This window comes from Equus caballus, unplaced genomic scaffold (genome assembly GCF_041296265.1).
Source record: "Equus caballus isolate H_3958 breed thoroughbred unplaced genomic scaffold, TB-T2T haplotype2-0000440, whole genome shotgun sequence".
In the NCBI taxonomy this organism is placed as follows: Eukaryota; Metazoa; Chordata; class Mammalia; order Perissodactyla; family Equidae; genus Equus; species Equus caballus.
In genome coordinates this window covers 9,115,527-9,123,291 of record NW_027222395.1, presented here as the reverse complement: position 1 = coordinate 9,123,291, position 7,765 = coordinate 9,115,527, and positions in this window count along the sequence as shown.

The following is a 7,765-nucleotide window of genomic DNA, read 5'->3' as shown; positions in this document are numbered from 1 at the left end:
CCCTTGGATCTCAGCCGTGCCCTCCATTGCTCTAGAGGTGGAAGGCACAAAGCACTGCCTCCATCCTTCAATTGGAGACAAGCCAGCAACTGTCCTGCTTCCAGCTCTTTAGGAAGCTGGGAAAGCACTCGCATTCCACAGTGCTCTTACAGCGTCCTGGGAACGTCTCATACAAAGGCAGCTGAACACCGTGTCTTTTCAGCCCTTAACTCACCAATCTGCAACATCTGCTTCTGCCGCATTTCCACCTTGCCAACCCGGCTCAGACGAAATGCCTACATCTTCCCCTGAAGCGACTGTGCTGATTCCCAAAGGATTCAGCATCCACATGCTTCGGAGGCGATAACCTGCATGCCTTTTTCCAACCACCATTTTACACTGCTTAGAGAGCGTCGGAAAGCAGCTATGTCAGAAAGACCCCTTTGCTCTCAGCCATGCCCTCCATTGCTCTCGAGGTGGAAGGCACAAGGCACTGGTTCTGGATCCACCCCTCATTGGGAGACAAACCATATCTTGGCCTGCTTCCAGCTCTTTAGGAAGTGGAGAAAAAACTCCCTTTCCACAGTGCTCTTACAGCTTCCTGGGAACATCTCATACAAAGGAGGCTGAACGCCGTTTCTTTTCAGCACTTCACTCGCCAGTCTGGGACATCTGCATCCTGCACGTTTCCACCTTGCCAACCCGGCTCAGAAGAAATGCCTACATCTTCCCCTTGAGCAATGGGGATGAGGCCCATAGGATTGTGGTTCCACATGCTGAGGAGGAGAGAGACAATAGGCTTTTAAGTAACCACGAAGTGCAACGGTTGGGAGAGTGTCAGAAGGCACCAATGGCAGAATGACCCCTTAACTCTCAGCCGGGCCCTCCATTGCTGTAGAGGTGGAAGGCACAAAGCACTGCCTCCATCCTTCAATGGGAGACAAGCCATAAACTGTCTTGCCTCCAGCTCTTTAGGAAGCTGGGAAAGAACTCGCTTTCCACAGTGCTGTTACAGCATACGAGGAAACTCTCATACCGAGGCAGCTCAAACGCCATTTCTTCCCAGTGCTTAACTGGCCGCTTTAGGACTTCCGCTTCTGCCACAGTTCCACCTTGCCAACCCGGCTCAGACGAAATGCCTACATCTTCCCCTTAAGCAAAGGGGGCGAAGCCCACATGATTGTGCTGCCACATGCTTAGCAGGAGCAGACAATAGGCTTTTTACAAACCGCCATTGTGCACTGGGTCAGAGAGTGTCAGAATGCACCTATGTCAGAAAGGGCCCTTTGCTCTCAGCCAGGCCCTCCATTGCTCTAGAGGTGGAAGGCACAAAGCACTGCCTCCATCCTTCAATTGGAGACAAGCCATAAACTGTCTTGCCTCCAGCTCTTTAGGAAGCTGACAAACAACTCGCTTTCCACAGTCCTGTTACAGCAGACCGGGGAACTTCTCATACCAAGGCAGCTCAAATGGCATTTCTTCCCAGCCCTTAACTCGCAGCTGTAGGACTCCTGCTTCTGCCGCAATTCCACCTTGCCAACCCGGCTCAGACGAAATGCCTACATCTTCCCCTGAAGCAACTGGGCTGAGTCCCAAATGATTGAGCGTCCACGTGCTTAGGAGGCGATAGACTGCACGCCTTTTTCCAACCACCATTGTGCACTGCTGGAGAGAGTGTCGGAAAGCAGCTATGTCAGAAAGACCCCTTTGCTCTCAGCCGTGCCCTTCATTGCTCTAGACGTGGAATGCACAATGCACTGGCACACCCCCTTAAGCGGCGACAAGCCACAGACCATCTTCCTTCCATCTCTTTAGGAAGCTGAGCAAGAACTCGCTTTCAACAGTGCTCTTTCTGTGTCCTGGCAACATCTCATACAAAGGCAGCTGATATGCCATTTCTTTTCAGCGCTTAACTCGCAGATTTGGAACTTCTGCTCCTGCCACATTTCCACCTGGGCAACCCGGCTCAGACGAAATGTCTACATCTTCCCCTTCAGCAACGGGGACGAGGCCCAGATGACTGTGCTTCCGCATGCTTAGCAGGAGCAGACAATAGGCTTTTTACAAACCGCCACTGTGCACTGGCTCAGAGAGTGTCAGAATGCACCTATGTCAGAAAGGGCCCTTGGATCTCAGCCGTGCCCTCCATTGCTCTAGAGGTGGAAGGCACAAAGCACTGCCTCCATCCTTCAATTGGAGACAAGCCAGCAACTGTCCTGCTTCCAGCTCTTTAGGAAGCTGGGAAAGCACTCGCATTCCACAGTGCTCTTACAGCGTCCTGGGAACGTCTCATACAAAGGCAGCTGAACACCGTGTCTTTTCAGCCCTTAACTCACCAATCTGCAACATCTGCTTCTGCCGCATTTCCACCTTGCCAACCCGGCTCAGACGAAATGCCTACATCTTCCCCTGAAGCGACTGTGCTGATTCCCAAAGGATTCAGCATCCACATGCTTCGGAGGCGATAACCTGCATGCCTTTTTCCAACCACCATTTTACACTGCTTAGAGAGCGTCGGAAAGCAGCTATGTCAGAAAGACCCCTTTGCTCTCAGCCATGCCCTCCATTGCTCTCGAGGTGGAAGGCACAAGGCACTGGTTCTGGATCCACCCCTCATTGGGAGACAAACCATATCTTGGCCTGCTTCCAGCTCTTTAGGAAGTGGAGAAAAAACTCCCTTTCCACAGTGCTCTTACAGCTTCCTGGGAACATCTCATACAAAGGAGGCTGAACGCCGTTTCTTTTCAGCACTTCACTCGCCAGTCTGGGACATCTGCATCCTGCACGTTTCCACCTTGCCAACCCGGCTCAGAAGAAATGCCTACATCTTCCCCTTGAGCAATGGGGATGAGGCCCATAGGATTGTGGTTCCACATGCTGAGGAGGAGAGAGACAATAGGCTTTTAACTAACCACGAAGTGCAACGGTTGGGAGAGTGTCAGAAGGCACCAATGGCAGAATGACCCCTTAACTCTCAGCCGGGCCCTCCATTGCTGTAGAGGTGGAAGGCACAAAGCACTGCCTCCATCCTTCAATGGGAGACAAGCCATAAACTGTCTTGCCTCCAGCTCTTTAGGAAGCTGGGAAAGAACTCGCTTTCCACAGTGCTGTTACAGCATACGAGGAAACTCTCATACCGAGGCAGCTCAAACGCCATTTCTTCCCAGTGCTTAACTGGCCGCTTTAGGACTTCCGCTTCTGCCACAGTTCCACCTTGCCAACCCGGCTCAGACGAAATGCCTACATCTTCCCCTTAAGCAAAGGGGGCGAAGCCCACATGATTGTGCTGCCACATGCTTAGCAGGAGCAGACAATAGGCTTTTTACAAACCGCCATTGTGCACTGGGTCAGAGAGTGTCAGAATGCACCTATGTCAGAAAGGGCCCTTTGCTCTCAGCCAGGCCCTCCATTGCTCTAGAGGTGGAAGGCACAAAGCACTGCCTCCATCCTTCAATTGGAGACAAGCCATAAACTGTCTTGCCTCCAGCTCTTTAGGAAGCTGACAAACAACTCGCTTTCCACAGTCCTGTTACAGCAGACCGGGGAACTTCTCATACCAAGGCAGCTCAAATGGCATTTCTTCCCAGCCCTTAACTCGCAGCTGTAGGACTCCTGCTTCTGCCGCAATTCCACCTTGCCAACCCGGCTCAGACGAAATGCCTACATCTTCCCCTGAAGCAACTGGGCTGAGTCCCAAATGATTGAGCGTCCACGTGCTTAGGAGGCGATAGACTGCACGCCTTTTTCCAACCACCATTGTGCACTGCTGGAGAGAGTGTCGGAAAGCAGCTATGTCAGAAAGACCCCTTTGCTCTCAGCCGTGCCCTTCATTGCTCTAGACGTGGAATGCACAATGCACTGGCACACCCCCTCAAGCGGCGACAAGCCACAGACCATCTTCCTTCCATCTCTTTAGGAAGCTGAGCAAGAACTCGCTTTCAACAGTGCTCTTTCTGTGTCCTGGCAACATCTCATACAAAGGCAGCTGATATGCCATTTCTTTTCAGCGCTTAACTCGCAGATTTGGAACTTCTGCTCCTGCCACATTTCCACCTGGGCAACCCGGCTCAGACGAAATGTGTACATCTTCCCCTTCAGCAACGGGGACGAGGCCCAGATGACTGTGCTTCCGCATGCTTAGCAGGAGCAGACAATAGGCTTTTTACAAACCGCCATTGTGCACTGGCTCAGAGAGTGTCAGAATGCACCTATGTCAGAAAGGGCCCTTGGATCTCAGCCGTGCCCTCCATTGCTCTAGAGGTGGAAGGCACAAAGCACTGCCTCCATCCTTCAATTGGAGACAAGCCATAAACTGTCTTGCCTCCAGCTCTTTAGGAAGCTGACAAACAACTCGCTTTCCACAGTCCTGTTACAGCAGACCGGGGAACTTCTCATACCAAGGCAGCTCAAATGGCATTTCTTCCCAGCCCTTAACTCGCAGCTGTAGGACTCCTGCTTCTGCCGCAATTCCACCTTGCCAACCCGGCTCAGATGAAATGCCTACATCTTCCCCTGAAGCAACTGGGCTGAGTCCCAAATGATTGAGCGTCCACGTGCTTAGGAGGCGATAGACTGCACGCCTTTTTCCAACCACCATTGTGCACTGCAGGAGAGAGTGTCGGAAAGCAGCTATGTCAGAAAGACCCCTTTGCTCTCAGCCGTGCCCTTCATTGCTCTAGACGTGGAATGCACAATGCACTGGCTCCCCCCCTCAAGCGGCGACAAGCCACAGACCATCTTCCTTCTATCTCTTTAGGAAGCTGAGCAAGAACTCGCTTTCAACAGTGCTCTTTCTGTGTCCTGGCAACATCTCATACAAAGGCAGCTGATATGCCATTTCTTTTCAGCGCTTAACTCGCAGATTTGGAACTTCTGCTCCTGCCACATTTCCACCTGGGCAACCCAGCTCAGACGAAATGTCTACATCTTCCCCTTCAGCAACGGGGACGAGGCCCAGAGGACTGTGCTTCCGCATGCTTAGCAGGAGCAGACAATAGGCTTTTTACAAACCGCCATTGTGCACTGGCTCAGAGAGTGTCAGAATGCACCTATGTCAGAAAGGGCCCTTGGATCTCAGCCGTGCCCTCCATTGCTCTAGAGGTGGAAGGCACAAAGCACTGCCTCCATCCTTCAATTGGAGACAAGCCAGCAACTGTCCTGCTTCCAGCTCTTTAGGAAGCTGGGAAAGCACTCGCATTCCACAGTGCTCTTACAGCGTCCTGGGGACGTCTCATACAAAGGCAGATGAACACCGTCTCTTTTCAGCCCTTAACTCACCAATCTGCAACATCTGCTTCTGCCCCATTTCCACCTTGCCAACCCGGCTCAGACGAAATGCCTACATCTTCCCCTGAAGGGACTGTGCTGATTCCCAAAGGATTGAGCATCCACATGCTTCGGAGGCGATAACCTGCATGCCTTTTTCCAACCACCATTTTACACTGCTTAGAGAGCGTCGGAAAGCAGCTATGTCAGAAAGGCCCCTTTGCTCTCAGCCATGCCCTCCATTGTTCTCGAGGTGGAAGGCACAAGGCACTGGTTCTGGATCCACCCCTCAATGGGAGACAAACCACATCTTGGCCTGCTTCCAGCTCTTTAGGAAGTGGAGAAAAAACTCCCTTTCCACAGTGCTCTTACAGCGTCCTGGGAACATCTCATACAAAGGAGGCTGAATGCCGTTTCTTTTCAGCACTTCACTCGCCAGTCTGGGACATCTGCATCCTGCACGTTTCCACCTTGCCAACCCGGCTCAGGCGAAATGCCTACATCTTCCCCTTGAGCAAATGGGATGAGGCCCATAGGATTGTGGTTCCACATGCTGATGATGAGGGAGACAATAGGCTTTTAACTAACCACGAAGTGCAACGGTTGGGAGAGTGTCAGAAGGCACCAATGGCAGAAAGACCCCTTAACTCTCAGCCGCGCCCTCCATTGCTGTAGAGGTGGAAGGCACAAAGCACTGCCTCCATCCTTCAATGGGAGACAAGCCATAAACTGTCTTGCCTCCAGCTCTTTAGGAAGCTGGGAAAGAACTCGCTTTCCACAGTGCTGTTACAGCATACGAGGAAACTCTCATACCGAGGCAGCTCAAACGCCATTTCTTCCCAGTGCTTAACTGGCCGCTTTAGGACTTCCGCTTCTGCCACAGTTCCACCTTGCCAACCCGGCTCAGACGAAATGCCTACATCTTCCCCTTAAGCAAAGGGGGCGAAGCCCACATGATTGTGCTGCCACATGCTTAGCAGGAGCAGACAATAGGCTTTTTACAAACCGCCATTGTGCACTGGGTCAGAGAGTGTCAGAATGCACCTATGTCAGAAAGGGCCCTTTGCTCTCAGCCGTGCCCTCCATTGCTCTAGAGGTGGAAGGCACAAAGCACTGCCTCCATCCTTCAATTGGAGACAAGCCATAAACTGTCTTGCCTCCAGCTCTTTAGGAAGCTGACAAACAACTCGCTTTCCACAGTCCTGTTACAGCAGACCGGGGAACTTCTCATACCAAGGCAGCTCAAATGGCATTTCTTCCCAGCCCTTAACTCGCAGCTGTAGGACTCCTGCTTCTGCCGCAATTCCACCTTGCCAACCCGGCTCAGACGAAATGCCTACATCTTCCCCTGAAGCAACTGGGCTGAGTCCCAAATGATTGAGCGTCCACGTGCTTAGGAGGCGATACACTGCACGCCTTTTTCCAACCACCATTGTGCACTGCTGGAGAGAGTGTCGGAAAGCAGCTATGTCAGAAAGACCCCTTTGCTCTCAGCCGTGCCCTTCATTGCTCTCGACGTGGAATGCACAATGCACTGGCTCCCCCCCTCAAGCGGCGACAAGCCACAGACCATCTTCCTTCCATCTCTTTAGGAAGCTGAGCAAGAACTCGCTTTCAACAGTGCTCTTTCTGTGTCCTGGCAACATCTCATACAAAGGCAGCTGATATGCCATTTCTTTTCAGCGCTTAACTCGCAGATTTGGAACTTCTGCTCCTGCCACATTTCCACCTGGGCAACCCGGCTCAGACGAAATGTCTACATCTTCCCCTTCAGCAACGGGGACGAGGCCCAGATGACTGTGCTTCCGCATGCTTAGCAGGAGCAGACAATAGGCTTTTTACAAACCGCCATTGTGCACTGGCTCAGAGAGTGTCAGAATGCACCTATGTCAGAAAGGGCCCTTGGATCTCAGCCGTGCCCTCCATTGCTCTAGAGGTGGAAGGCACAAAGCACTGCCTCCATCCTTCAATTGGAGACAAGCCAGCAACTGTCCTGCTTCCAGCTCTTTAGGAAGCTGGGAAAGCACTCGCATTCCACAGTGCTCTTACAGCGTCCTGGGAACGTCTCATACAAAGGCAGATGAACGCCGTCTCTTTTCAGCCCTTAACTCACCAATCTGCAACATCTGCTTCTGCCCCATTTCCACCTTGCCAACCCGGCTCAGACGAAATGCCTACATCTTCCCCTGAAGCGACTGTGCTGATTCCCAAAGGATTGAGCATCCACATGCTTCGGAGGCGATAAACTGCATGCCTTTTTCCAACCACCATTTTACACTGCTTAGAGAGCGTCGGAAAGCAGCTATGTCAGAAAGGCCCATTTGCTCTCAGCCATGCCCTCCATTGCTCTCGAGGTGGAAGGCACAAGGCACTGGTTCTGGATCCACCCCTCAATGGGAGACAAACCACATCTTGGCCTGCTTCCAGCTCTTTAGGAAGTGGAGAAAAAACTCCCTTTCCACAGTGCTCTTACAGCGTCCTGGGAACATCTCATACAAAGGAGGCTGAACGCCGTTTCTTT